Here is a 15,059-nt window from a genome sequence, read left to right as displayed (position 1 = left end):
CGGCCGCAGGAGCGGGCTGCAGGGTGCCCGGCCCGCGAGACAAAGAACTTCGGGCGGGACGTACCTGCGGCGGCGGCGGCTGTCAAGTCCCCGAACTTCCCATAGACCCGCGTCCCGGGCGCGGGGCGGGCGGCTCCGGGCTCCGCGCGGCCGCGGGCGGCTCGGGCTACGGCGAGCGGCGGGCCCGGGCGCGGGGTGCGCCCTCGGCGGGCATGGTGGGGCGCGGGCGGCCGCGGGGCGCGCGGGGCGGGCGGGCCGGGCCGGCGGGGCTGCGCGAGGGCGAGTGTGCGAGCGCGCCGGGGCCGGTGGCGCTGCCCCTGCCCGCTCCCGCCCGCTCGTGCAGCTCCGGCATCGGTTTCAGGGACCGTGTAATCCGATCCCTTCTGACTCACAGGCCCTGAGTGACAGTTGTGATTCGGCTCACCCGCGGGGGGGGGGGGGGCGGGGAGCGCGCCAGCCGGCCCCCGCGCGGTCCCCTCCCCGCGTCCAATCCCCTCTCGGGAACCGGGTCCCATCCCGGCCGCGCCGCCCGCGCCGGCGGAGGCGCCCCCCGCCCGACCCCGCGCCGGGCGCTACTCACGGGCTGGAAAAGTTGTCCCTCGGCTCCGCTCCCCTCGCTGGCGCTCCCTCCTTCCCTCTGCTCCTCCGCTTCCTCCTCCTCCTCCTCCTCCTCCTCCTCCTCCCCGCGCTCCTCCTCCCCCAAGTTTTAACAGAAGTTGCCGGACTCTCCCCCGCGCGCCCTCCTCCCCCCTCCTCCCTGCCCCCTCCTCCTCCTCCTCCTTCCCCTCCTCCTCCCCTCCTCCTCCCTCCCGCTCCCCCGCCCCCGCCCCGTCCCTCCTCCCGCGGCCACTCGCCGGCGCGGTGGGGACGCGCGGAGCAGCAGGACGCCCGCCGCCGCGGGGGGCGAAGTTGGGAAAACTTGCAGCGCTGCTCGCCTTACTTTTGCGTCCTCGCTCCTTCCAGGCCGCCGGGGCCCGCGCTTCCCCGCCCGCCGGGGCCCCGCGCCCGGGAGCCGGTCCCAGGCGCGCCGCGGGCGGCGAGGAGGCGGCGAGGGGGCGGCGCGCCGCAGGCCGGGGTCGGGGGGCTGGGGAGCCCGGGCGCCCCGGGCCACGCGCGCGCCTCCGCGCCTCCCCGCCTCCCCCGCCCCTCCCGGGTCCTCCCTCAGCCCTAGTCCTGCCCGCTCCTCCTCTTCCCCCTCCTTGACCCCGCGCCCGCTCGGCGCGCCGAGGCCCCACCCACCCGGCGAGGGGAAGGGGGCCCGGGCGTGATGTCACCGCCGCGCTCCCCGCGCTCCCCGCGCCCCGCCCGCGCCCCCGGCTCGCGCGCCCAGTGTGGGCTCCCCTTTCCCCGCCCGAGGCCTCCCGATCGCACCCCTCGGGCGCCTCCCCTGCTCCCCCCGCGTTTCCCCAGGCCGCCCCTGCAGCGCGCCTGCTCGCCGGGGGGATGCTTCGGAAGTTCAGGGTTTGCCTCTGCAGCGGGGCTCCTCCGCCTCGGGGCCCGGCCGGGGAAGCGGCCACTCCCGCTCACCCACGGCCCAGCCCGCGGCCCCCGAGGGCCACTCCGTAAAGGACACAAAAACAAAGACCCCGTGGCTTTGCAGCCGGGGCTGCAACGTGGTGCCTTCCCCTGAGCCTCGGAGTGTCTCTGTCCCAGATTTACTCGCGGCGGCCCGAGCTGCTGAAAATTAGCTTCTCTCCTTCCCCAACCGGGCAGCCCGCGGTGATCCTCCGTTCCCTTTGAACGCACCCAACCTGGACCTGTGGCGGAAGAAAGGGGATTGGGGGGGGGGGGGTTGGTGGCGGTGGTAGAGACAGATGAAAAAAAGGAAAGCAAAACCCTGTGACATTCCCGAATCCATTCTTCTGGGGTAAGGGAGAGCCTAACCCACCCACCAGCCGCCAGCCATGCAGGGAGCTGAGGGTGCACTTGTATTGACTCGCTGAGCTTCTTGACTGAAGGAAGAACGTGGGTGGATGAATGATTAGCTATTATGATGTGAAGAGCATTTTGAGATTCAAATGCTTCACTGGAGGGTTTTTTTTTTTTTTTCTTTTTTTTTAAGGAAAGTGATGGTGGTATTCACTATTTGTTTCCTGAGACTTGTTGCTTATCTCAAAGACAAGAGGGAAGCAGACCCTGACTTCAGCTTTTCTGGTGGGAGCTGGAGGTACAGTGGGTCTGAAGGTCCTTTTTAGCCATTTAAGATTTCTCTCTCTCTCCACCTTAGCACTCCTAAGTAAATAAATCAATAAGCCGCCACCTACTCCTCCCACACGGAGCAGGGCTCTCAGGATACCTGGCTGGTGGTCCTGGCTTCCCCTCACTAACTGGCCTCAGGCCCAGGCCCCCAGGCCGGGGACCATTCTCTGAGCCTCTGTGGGCTCCGAGTCCATCTGTGGGTTGATGATAGGAAAACCGGGCCACATACCTCCCAGGATGTGTGTGGGTTTGCAATGAGATAATGCATGTGAAAGTATAAAGGGACACAAATGTGTAAGAAGTATTATCATCCTTTTGCAATTGCAGAGGACTGCAAGCTACTCTTTCCCATATATACTCCTCCAGCATCAGTCACAATTTTTTTTTTTTTTTTTTTTTTTTGGTATTCAAGTACTGCCTATGCCTCAATGACATGAATGCAAATAATAAAACCCGATAGCCTCTTCTGTTCACCCACTGGCAAAAAATAAATAAAAAGAAGAGAGACAGCCAATAAATCAACAACTTGAATAAACTAGAGATTTTGACTTTTACTTAACACAGTCTTCTAGCACATTTTGGATCATGAAGATCTCGATTCTCAGTTTTTTCAAAGACAAGAACAAAGAAAAGGCAGCTCATCTTTACTCTTAGGCCCATCAGAACAGTGAAAAGCAAAAGGGAAAGAAGATGCTGGCGTCTCCTGCGGGTCCCTGCTTCTTCACCTGAGATTCTTGGTGGAGACACTACTCTGCTGTCGCGGTGGCATTTTGCAAAATGGTGGGGCAAAGAAAACAGAAAAAAAAAACGAGGTTTGCCTTCCTGTGAGTTAAATAATGCCATAATGCTGTGACTTTCTATTTTAACACCAGAACTTTTTCCAAATGACATCTTCTATGGAATCCTAAGGTATAAAAAAAAAAGTGGGGGGTAGCTCCCATCGTATTTGGGATGATGGGGTCTCAGAGCCCAGCCCTTTCTCTTGTCACCCACCCCTTTTCTGCAGTGGCACCTAAGACATCTTGAAAATCCCCAAGTCATGCTGGAAACATTGGAACCTCTCTTGTAATGATAAACAGGCACTTACAGATGTCCTGGGCTCTGAGGTTGTCCTTCCTCCATGTCTAAAATTCCACCGTTATACATTCATTTATTGCTATGTCTCATCAGTTCTCTTTTCAAATGCAAATATCCTAGGAAATTTTAATATAGTGAGTCCTCAAAATGATTAAGCATATAAGACAGATTTTTTTTTCTCCTTCTTCTTTGCAAAAATGGGATGAAAGAGGAGACTTGAAGATCTCTGTATTAGTTTCCTAGGGCTGCCGTAACAAACTACCACAACGTGGGTGGCTTACAACAAGGAAGATCGATCGTCTTCGGTTCTGGAGGCTAGAGGTCCAAAATCAAAGTCTCGGCAGGGCCTTTGCTCCCTCTGAACGCTCTTGTGCGTCCCTCCTTGCCTTTTCCTGGCTTCTGGTGGTGTCTGTCGATGCCCGGCGTTCCTTGGCTTGCAGCGGCTTCACTCAACTCCTGCCTCCCTCGTCATATGGCATGTTCCCTGGGTCTGTCTCCCCTCTTCCCGAGGACGTCAGTCGTACAGGATTATGTATGACCTCATCCTGCCCTAGTACCTCTGCAACAATCCCCTTTCCATACCAGATCACACTTGGCCATTCTGAGAGTTAGAACTGCACCGTATCTTTTTCTGGAGGGACTCGACACAACCCACTGCGACATTGGAAGAGATGAAGGATCCGCAGTGGAGAGGGCAAAGGGTGAGCCCAAGAACCAGCTCTCCGTGCTCCTCTGCATTCCTTTGCCCTGTCATGTGGGCGCTGCACAACTTCCATTCTCGCCCGTTCTTACCCCTGCAGCTTTTCCATCTCCTTGCAGTGGCCCCCTTTGAATGGTTGAGAAATCCCAAGGGGATATTTCATGGACAACTCCTTGCTGTTAAGTGGTGACAGGATTCCCACTCACACGGGCTGAGGTTAATCTAAAGGAGAGGAGAGGGCAGGTATTTCCTGAAAAGTCCGTATGTGTGTATGTAGGCTTCAGGCAACGTGGGATCCAGGGGCTCCAACCATGTCTGCTGAATTCTATTTGTGTTTTTCAGCTAGGCCTTACTCACCCCTCCTACACACTGTCTTTGGGCAACCAAGGAGGTGGCTGGAGGCAGCTGCATTTTACATAGTCAGTCTTACTGTTTGAACTCCCAGAGAATAATAAGCACCTGGCCCAAGGAGACACACTATTCCTCTCAGTCAGGCAAGAGCAATGGTTGCCTGCCAGGTGATGATGATGAACGCTTAGGCTGCATAAACCCCACCGTGGTGACTGCCCCTTTTTTCCTCTCTTGTGCTGGTCTCCTCCTGTAAATGCACCTTCACGTCACTTGCCCACCATCGGGCTGCCTGCTGGGCGGTGGTGCCTCCCATGCTCCATGTTCTCGGGCATCCTCAGTACCCTGAATTCCCGTTCATCCCACATCTGTGGGGCGAGACAGATTCTTTCAGTCTTTGGAATTATACTTGATCACAAGGCTCTGAATATGCTGTTCCTGATGTATGACTCTCTCACCAATTTTCTTTTTGAAAATAGCTCAGAAGTGCTTAGAACCTTTTTTTCTCTCGGGGACTAACACCTCTTTCATGTCCCTAAACTGAAGATCCCGAAGGCTCTCCTGATGCAGATAGAAACACTCACGCACACCCAGGTGAATACCCACCTACCCACCCACCAGTGAGACTCTACAAGCCTCTCGGCTGCACACTGTCTTCATTTATGGGGACTTACTGCCCAGGAGGCTCCAGGGTGTGGCATGCACATCGACTGCTTGCACGTAACATAACTCGCCTACTCGCCTACCCGACCTCTAGCCTTGCAAACCTCTCTGAATTACAGGGGAAGAACACGGCTTAACACTGTAACTAGGACTCCGAGTGTCTCTAACTGGTCATCTCCGAAGTGTGTAGGTATTAGGTAAGACACTCTTCCCTAGAGATTCTCAATGCCTTGAAAAATGGTGGGAGTTCAAATACTGTCTTGCCTACATTCGAGAACCAAATTCCAGAACAAAAATAAGGTTTCCTAAGTCTGTTCTCGTTTCCCTAACTGACCTGCTCCCTAAGCAAGGGCAGCTAGAGAAGGCGGCCCCCTCTCTCCCTGGCCAGAAAGCCTGGGCTCCCAGGGCTGTCTCATCAAGGTCATTACAAGGAGAGGGGAACTTGGTGGGAGGCACACAAGGAGACAGCGAGAACCAAGGTTCCAGACCCCAGTGTCACCCCCCCATTACATTCTCTGCAGCCCACCCTCCCTCCTCTGACCTCCTAATTTCCTAAAGTGCTCTCTTCTGGACTCACTCCCAGGGCCATGACAAATGATTCCTAGACCGAGCTGATTTGACTTCCTGAGGGCAACACTTGGCCCAGGTCAGCTTCCTCCTGCCCTCTCTCATTTCCTGGCATGGTGGTTCTGCGGGCGCTGCACCCACCAGCCAGGGTGCATGCAGGGAAAGCCCCCGGGGGGGCCGGCCAATCCTCAGCCACGCAGAAGTCTCGGGAGTGCCCCTGGGAAGAAACACTCCCCGAGAGGGATCCACGTGACCCCACGTGAGCTTCCCCACGCTGACTGGCTGGTTGCCAGCCGGGGCGTATGCATCACACAGGTGCCCTTCCCAGGGTCTCTCACTCAGCACCCCTGTAATTTATTCTTCCATCTTCCTGGAACACTGGGATTATAAATGTAACCCAGATGTCAGCTGTGTCCCTCTTCACCTTGGAGATGTAGCTGTAATTGGCTTGGACCTCAGCCAGTCCCACGGGTTGGGAAGACCTCAACCCCTCCCTCTGGATTTCTGCAAAGTTCAGAGCCCCACAGGACAAGTTCCCAATCCACAGGAAATCCACCCACAGCGGGCATGGGGCCAGTCTGGTAGATTTTACTGATGATCTGGGTCGCTTCGGTGGATTTTCTCCACCGAATAAAATAAGTTTCTTCCCGTGTCTCAAACAAAGCAGTCTAGTGAGCCGCATCTGTTTCTGGAGAGCTCACCTTCTCTTCCGAGGAGCTCGTTCATGGGACACGCTGGTTGACCTCTCCAGTGTCCCTCTGCCCGGGTCTGCTCACCACCTTTGGGATCATCTTGCGTCCACCCGGCAGCAAGGTCCAGGCCTTCTTTGAGCCTCCTGAAAGGTCAAGCACTGGCCTGTGGGACAGATGTTGTCTGCTGATGCATGTTATTTGAGGTGCGGGAGTAAATTTGGTCCTATCCTCTTCCTTTTGCTGTGGTCTCCACCACTCCCATACTTGGGGCTGGACTCATTGACATGATCTGTCTCCCGCCTGGAAACTTTTGAGGTGGCATGGTTTTGCCCTAAACAATCCACCCACACAAACTGTGGGTTTTATCCTGTGTCTTTTCATTAAACAGGCTGTAAAGGAGAGGATGTAATCTCAAACGCATCACAGCAACTAGCTCCAATATTTCCCACTAGAATTTCTGTCTCCATCTGTCTCTGGCCGGTCCCCACTGCATTATTTTAATTTACTCTGTTCTTCTGCTCAGTGCCCAGCCTCACAGATTCCCCTTTCCTCAGGCAGAGCAATTCACTCCTGCCCCTCTCTGCTGGGTGTTCGAGAGACTCCCATGTACAGCAAAACAGGAGCCCTCCCGGCGACAAGATCCACCTTCCTTAAAAAGTGGTTTAGAGCATCTTGTTGCTTTTTTTTTTTTTAATTTTTATTTATTTATGATAGCCACACAGAGACAGAGAGAGAGAGAGGCAGAGACACAGGCAGAGGGAGAAGCAGGCTCCATGCACCAGGAGCCCGATGTGGGATTCAATCCCAGGTCTCTAGGATCGCGCCCTGGGCCAAAGGCAGGCGCTAAACCGCTGCGCCACCCAGAGATCCTTAGAGCATCTTGTTGAAGTTCATCTTGTCTTCTAGGCCCCACTCCCTGGCCTTCTACACACTGCACCCAACAACTCATCAGTATATTTTTTCCAAACAAGGTATGAAGAATTCCTCTAAGGAATTCCAGTGAACAAAACTTCCTGTATGTGCTACATAAGAAACTGGGAGAAGAGAAGCCACGTTTCTGGGAACACGGTGAGGAGTTCAGATATTTTATGAAAAGTCGAGAAGCAGTGGTCATGTACTTGGGAATCGTGATGCTCGTGGGAAGAGGCCTCTCTCCAACATCGATAGGTGTGGGGTTCAGAGAAAGGGCTCTGAGATCACAGCGAGAGGCTAACATGAGTGGCGAGGGGCAACCAAGGAGTCCCACCCCAAAAGCTGCTGCATGGGACCCGTGGGACTGGTAGTGCGGGGCATCTGGTGGCCAGGGGAGAATGTGAACCATCACCGCAGAGAACGTGGGACCTCAGAGAATGAAGCAAGGGAAATGAAGGACACAGGAGCTCCTGCTGCATCATCCAGTAGAGCCAGTGATTATTTTTATATCTTTGTTATTGTAAGAGCCCTTCCGCGGCCCTTTTAGGATCCAGCGTGGCTGAGGAGGGAAGCCCGAGTTATACACACAAGGCGAAAGGCAGGCATTCTCGATCTCTCTCTCCTCATCTGTCTGTCTGTCTTGTATAGCACATGGTTCTGCTTTTGATGCTGATGGCTGTCGTCTCACTTCTTTGGGGTTTTAATACTAATCAGAAGCATTACAAGAGAGAACAGACCTAGATTTTAATCAGTTCTCCACCACTACCATCTCTGTAGCTTTGCCAACCTGATTCACTCAGTTTGCCCATCTGTAAATTGGAAATAATGATATCCATCTCACAGAGTTCTTGGAGGAAGGAAAGTAAACGGTGTATGGAAAGGGGTGGGCCTTCTGTTCTGTCTGGGAGACGCCACGAAAAGCAAATTTCCTCTTCCTCCAACTTTTTATGCCAGCCGTGCCCAAGGTTACCGGTTATAGCCTTTTCATGCTCGATAAGGAAGACATTGGAGATGTGAGGGTTTAAGTCTCTGTTCTCCTTCACCTATGAAAGTGGAACTTGTTGTGAATAGTTTCTCTACTGAAGTATACAAAGTCACAGAACTATTTCAAGAGTCTATTACTCACCAAGAGCTCTCCGGAGAAGCATTCCTTCAAAGAAACAACCTGCCGATTCCAGACAACTTGCTACTCTTCCTGGCTCATGATGTTTTAGAAGTCATTTACCAGTTCATCCTTCCGAAAGAGCAAAGATTCAGCTCCTGACCCCTGGGTACTCTGGGTTTTTCTTTCTACAAACCCAGCAACCAGTGTGGCTCTGCAGGATGACAGTGTGCGGACAAGGCTGTGCGAAAAGAAGAGGTTTCCTTCCTAGTCCAGACTGCCCACACCTGGGAAGCCTTAGATCAATTCTCCATCCAGTCATTGATTCATTCAACAAACGTGCATGGAGTGCGAAACGTGTGACCAGCTGCACAAGCCGTCGGGCATATGGTGGTGAGCCAATAACTACATCCCTTGCCCTCACGGAGCCTAGAACCTAGTGGGGGAGGCAAACACGAGCACACACACACACACACACACACACACACACACAGTGTGGTGAGCAAAATAAAGAACCTGGATATCAAGATATCAAGATGAGTACCTTCCATGAGGGGGGTAGCCCCGGGGGGCCTCTACGAGGAGGTGTTCACCCCACAGCCTTAAGTGATATCAAAAAGGGTTTCAAGATCCTTGTTTAAAAGGCATGTTGTTATAACGGAAGTGTCAGGATATGCTTACTTGATAATTTTACTCCTTAAATTAAGAACCACACATGGCATTTATTTTTCTTTCCTTAACACTTCACATCGTATTTGAAAGGATCGATTCTACATGGGGCTTCAGCTCCCAAGACACTGTCTGGAGAAAGCTTGCTCCACTTATTTGCCATGTGAAATGCCACATGCGAAATATTCATTCGGCCCATTCTTAAGCCTACAAGGTTACAGGTGGTGTCTATCTGTGGAGCCTATTTCAGAGTGAGGCTTGCCAAGGAGCACACTTGTATGAAGGCAGGACGTAAAATCAAAGTTGAGTCTAAAATACCAGTGCATCACGGCCTTGTGTGCTTGTTAACTTGAATTAACAGTGCCTGAACAACTGCAGTCAGATTTCACCTACTCATGCAAAATGAAGTGGAGACGTGAGTAAATTTTCTTTATGTGGGCCAGTCAATTAAGGCAAAAAGTGGTTAGTTAGCCTAGATTATCCAGATTCTGCTCTTATCAGGAGGCTGCATCAGAAAGGCAGAATGAAACACCTCTCTTTTCAAAAATGTCAAATAATCACGGTGCTGATTGGAAAGGTGCTGGGTAGATAGCCATCAAGGTTAAAGTCTCCCAAAGAAGGAGCCAGGCTGTGAAGAATCCATTCAAGCTTGCCCAAATAAAAGGGACTCAGGCAGTAATTAAATTCCTGCATATTTCTTAAACCCAAAGAGAGGGCATTCAGCTTGGACAAGGCACCTTTCACAATAGAGCTTCTATTAAGGACAAGGTTTTAGGGGTTTTAGAGACTTTTTTTCTTTTTGTATTGCCAATTATACCATGCCCAGATACCTATGTTTCCCAAGGGAAATGATTCCTATCCCAGAATCATAACCTTCAGCTCCAGCTTGTTTGCCAGGAGCCCTCACATAAGGGTCTACTGATTTATGGTGCATTGGGCTTTCCCATTCTTATCTTATAACTGGAAGATCCTAGTTATGGAAGTAATGGAAGTAGTCCATCCACTTGCTATCAGGTCGGTATGGAAGCTCCATTACCCTTAAAATTCAGCTCAGTGTTGGTGACAAAGCCTGGGCTCAAAGAACCTTGGTAAATTCTACTTCTGCGTCTTCTTGGCCATATGTTTTTGGGCAAGCTACTCAAGTGCCCTGAGCTGCGGTTTCCTCCTAGGTAAAATGGAATCCTAAGACCTACTCAATAAGATGATTTAAAGAATGAAATGAAATAATAGATATTCAAACTTTATTTTTCCCACTTAACTTAAAGATGCTTAGAGTAGTTCCAGGGTAGGATCTCCATATACCTTTGTTAAATGAATGAAATAGGTGATGATGAGAGAGAGAGTGAGAGAGAACTCCATGAAGGAGAGAAAGACCACATGGAATGAAGCTGGATAGTGTTCTGCTCCAGTAGGGACTGCAGGGCTTGCGTGGCATACAGGTAATGGAGATTTGGAAGAAGCACTCTCAGCTCCAGAGTCGGTGGAAAGAGGTTGGGCAGAGGGCCATTGGAGGCAACAAAAACCACAGCCTCTGGAGCGCGGCCCCTCCCATCGCCCTCTGTGCCACCCTCATCGATTTCCACCTTGTACAGTTCTACAGTTGCCATTCGAAGCCATGGGGCATGGGTCTAATGAAACCTGACCCTTGGGACCCATGTGTCCATCTGGGCCTGAGGTAGAGGGGCTACACCATACTCTTAACAGGGGAATGGCCAGTCATGCTGTCAGGCTGAGACATCAGCCTACCCCTGGCATCATCACTGGGTTCAAGCACATACACCTCCTAGCCACAAACACTGCTTTGTAGCCTCTCTGATTCTGTCCCCCAACTTATCTCCATATGTAGGCATGGTCTAGGGGGAATCACTCATGTGTGAGTTTTTTGGTCTCTATTTATGTATTTATTAGCAACTGCACACTTTCTGATGGACAAGGCTGTCTCTGAGCACTAGTATGTGGCCTCCTCACAGGGAAAGAGAAATGCCTGTACCTTATCAAGGAGTCACACTGATTTTAAGAGAGCAGACTGTAGATATGGTAAAAAAATATCACTACACTGGACCTATGACTCTTGTACTCAGGGGAATTCTCAATGCTATGCTTTCCTCCCTAAATAATATCTTTATGAAGGCCCTGAAACCAGCTGTTATCTTCTACAGTTGATACATTTTTAGTCCCTTGGTAGTTAAAGGCTTATTGATGATGTGTCTTTTTTTTTTTTAAGATTTTATTTATTTATCCACAAGAGACACAGAGAGAGAGGTGGAGACATAGGCAGAGGGAGAGGCAGGCTCCCTGTGGGGAGCCCAACTCAGGATTTGATCCTGGGACCCTGGGATCACACCCTGAACCAAAGCAGATGCCACTGAGCCCACCCAAAGGTCCCTCTTTTTTTTTTTTTTTTTTAAGAAATACTACCCTTTCTGCTGAGACTATCTGGCAAAAGTTTATCCTGATATTTTCTGAGAATGGGTTTGCAAGCACCTGTCTTATATGTGTCAACACCCCAAGCAAGCTGGCCTGTAGTCCCAGAACTCTGAACATGGTAGCTCTTGCTGTGGCCTCTCAAATATCTGAAGTTCCTGGGTCTCTCTTTATTTGCAGATCACAGAAACCCAATGGTTTAAGTCAGAAAGAGTAAGCCATTAGAAAGATAATATGAGAGTAAGCTTTAGGAAGGGAGAATGCACATGACCTTCAGAGTGTCACTTTTGAGACTCTCTTCATCCCTTAGCTTTAGCTTTCTTTGTGCCTTGACTGGAGTGTCTTGCTGAGTACCGTGTCCCTCCAACCACACCTGACCTCAGATGGGAAGAAAATTCACCACTTAAGGCTCCAGATCATGGAGAAGGAATGACTCTCTACATCTGATTCTTTTCAAAAATCCCGTGAGATAAATGCAGTACAGCTAGATGCAGGTATTAGGATTTGTTGGTTGGTTTGATTTGTAGCAAGTGAGGGGGGAGTGTTATGGTAACTCCTGCACTCTCGTGTTGGTCAAAAGATGGTGACACCAACCTAATGTAGAGTACAGGACTCTCCATACAGGAAGAGCATGTGGTAGTAGAGGGGAAGGGTGTTATGGGAAGCAGGTTGGGGAGAATTAGGTACCATTAGGATATTTCCAGTTTGACGTCTATGTAATAATAAAAGAAATATTTTTAAGATACTAGATGTATAGGGATCCCTGGTGGCTCAGCGGTTTAGTGCCTGCCTTTGGCTCAGGGTGTGATCCTGGAGTCCCGGGATCGAGCCTGTTTCTCCCTCTGCCTGTGTCTCTGCTTCTCTCTCTCTCTCTCTCTCTCTCTCTCTGTGTGTGTGTGTGTGTGTGTGTCTCATGAATAGATAAATAAAATATTTTTTAAAAAAAGATACTAGATGTATAAACATGGAATTGGGTCTAGGTGCAGGGACAAGTTTGAGCTGGAGATAAAGACTTGAGAATCCTAAATACATAAGGAAAACTATGGGAAAAAGATGGATTCAGCAGGAAAAGCATAGAGACCCAAGGAAGACAATGTAATACAACCCAGGGCAAGGACAACACTGAGTGCCGACCTAATAATGTTGATAGTCCACCCAGGAAAACTGGGAAGAAGAAGCTGGAGTGGTAGGAAGGTAGCCAAGGAAGCAAGGGTTGTTGCAGAATGAAGTGGTCACTGTTCAAATACAGAGGAGGATTAGATGAGGTGGGGATTAAAATGTGGATAGTGGATTTGGCAATATGGTTTCCTGGGTGAACATTTATTGAACATCTAGTAGGTGCCAGGCACTGTTCTAGATGCTGAGGAGAAGGCGAGGAAGGCAGGAGCTAAACGTGGGGCCTCTCTAACTTGAATGTGAATCTCACTTGGGAATCTTGGTGCCACGTGGGGTCCGCTCAGTAGCCTGCAGGGGGTCTGGGATCCTGCATTTCTAAGAAGTCCCCAGGTGACACAATGCTGTTAATCTGCAGGCCCCACTTCCATCTTCAAGTTAGACAACATGACCATATAGATCATAATAAGGAGTTGGATTTGATTCTCAGTGAGACAGTGGGAACTACCAGTGTCTTTGAAAAGTAGTTTTAGGGAACTGTGGGACTACAATCGGTTTTCACCAGGAAGTCAGAGTGGAGATGAGACACTGAAAGGAAGGAGAGTTGGGGTTGAAACACTCATTTTCTGGCAGCTCAGATGGCTGAAGCATCAGCTATAGGTGTACACTGTGGTCAACCAACCATAGCAAACAGAAGGATTTTCCAGGTAATGTGCCTTCTGTCCCTCAAACATATGTCCCCTCTTCCCATTTTTTCCTGCACAACATGTGCCATTTTTGTGGCATACAATTAGATAAGCAAAACCAAAACAAATTGTACTTGAACTGCTCACTTAATGACTCACCTGAGAATTTGGATTGTTGACTTCCTAGACCAGTGGCTCATAGGTCAACATATTCATTGATTTACCCTAAATTATTTGCCTTATGAATTTTGACTGCTTTCTTAAGCTGATTATACAGGGGAAGGCCTAATGTCTGGCTTTCCAAGGCTTGGGTGGTGGGTCTATGTAGTTACTAATGTTATTTTTGTTTCGTTTTGTTTCAAGTGGGGCATTGGCAAGGTGTGTAGAGTGGGAAGTAGAGAGGAGAGGATACTGCTGCCAACTGTCTTCTGTGACCACTGAACCGAAATGTGATGTCCCTCCTTCAGCCCCAGCTGCATGGAGCTGGGGGCGGTTCTGACTTGCATAGATGGTTGCCCTGGACCAACTTGCATAGATGGTTGCCCTGGACCAACTTGCATAGATGGTTGCCCTGGACCAACTTGTCACCTGGGGACTTCTTGGACAAAAAGTTTCCAGGCTACCTGTTGATCAGCACCTTTAAACCATGACACTGTTCCATTATGGTCCAATGTATTGACAAGCTACAGGTCTCATCCAGTTGCAAACATCTTGACATTTCAGGGAGAACAGAGCAAATGCCATTACAGAAAAGAAAGAATGTAAAATAGTGAAATTCTTTTTAGCTGACTGCCAGATTTCTGTCTCTTGTTCCTTTTAAGTTTTTTTTTTTAAGATTTTATTTATTTATTCATGAGAGACGCACAAAGAGAGGCAGAGACACAGACAGAGGGAGAAGCAGGCTCCCCCTGGGGAGCCTGATGTGGGACTCAATACCAGGATCCCGGGATCATGCCCTGAGCTGAAGGCAGATGCTCAACCACTGAGCCACCTGGGCGTCCGCTTTTAAGTTTTAAGTTTTTTTTTTTGTATATGATCCAGTACTTAATTTTTTGATGGGTTGATGTGAAATATAAAGTATTAGAAAGGGATGAGAAATCATTGGCACTGTGTGGAGCAGGGGCTACTGAACACTTCCATACATCCCTATAGCTCACTGTGTCCCCAGGGAAGACAGGCATAGCATGTTCTGGTCTGGAGCTCCAGCTCTGGGCAGGCTTCCTGGAGGGGGAGTATCTCTTTCTAGACTGTTTCATAGTCGTGACGCACAGTGGCAATGCAGAATAAAATGGGAACTCGTCCTAGATAGAATTACAATTCTGTTTCTGAGTCTTCCTTCCCAATCCACCAATCAGAATAGACCCAGGCTTCTGATAGAAATACGTACAACTAAGAAATGCAGTGAGACTCCGTGTAGTGTTCGGATCCGTATGCCAGTGGATGGGAGACTCTGGAAAAGGGATTGAATATTTTACTTGTCAATTACTACAAGTATGTTCTTTACCTTAAATAAATAAATAAATAAATAAGTGGCCCATTTGTAAACCCATAGATTTCAGTCCTCCTCCAAAGACCCCAAATCTCAAATTGGTACTAAACTATAGAACTGTAAAAGTTTCTACAGTGTTTCCCTCAATGCATCCCTGGAAATATTCTTGAGAAGCAAATCATCGTAAAGTGGCTCGTATTTTCCTAGAGGGACAGTGGCATAATTGGGACTTGAGATACTGACTAAGCATATGGAGTAAAATAAATCATAAATATGGCCACCAATCTACCATGAATGAAAAGCCATAACTGCTATAAACCTCAGTGATCACTTAACATTTTAAAATTATGTTCTAAGTCACGGAGGCCTCTAATTTTATGGCTGCGAGGGACCTCCGTGGTTATCTTGTCCAGCCCAC

The 15,059-nt window shown here is 50.0% G+C and overlaps 1 protein-coding gene and 1 long non-coding RNA gene across 2 annotated transcripts in view; one reads left to right on the top strand and one right to left on the bottom strand.

The window, feature by feature from the left end:
- The window catches only part of GLI3 (GLI family zinc finger 3), a 270,490-nt gene extending 269,844 nt beyond the window's left edge, over positions 1 to 646 (bottom strand). The window contains exon 1 of the mRNA XM_038562653.1: positions 581 to 646. The gene's annotated coding sequence lies outside the window, so the exon portion shown is untranslated. The remainder of the gene's footprint in view (positions 1 to 580) is intronic.
- Positions 1 to 15,059, top strand: part of LOC119864160 — a 75,058-nt gene that overhangs the window by 813 nt on the left and 59,186 nt on the right. The window lies entirely within an intron of this gene.

Source organism: Canis lupus, chromosome 18 (assembly GCF_011100685.1).
Source record: "Canis lupus familiaris isolate Mischka breed German Shepherd chromosome 18, alternate assembly UU_Cfam_GSD_1.0, whole genome shotgun sequence".
In the NCBI taxonomy this organism is placed as follows: domain Eukaryota; kingdom Metazoa; phylum Chordata; class Mammalia; order Carnivora; family Canidae; genus Canis; species Canis lupus.
This window is presented reverse-complemented; position numbering and strand designations above follow the sequence as displayed.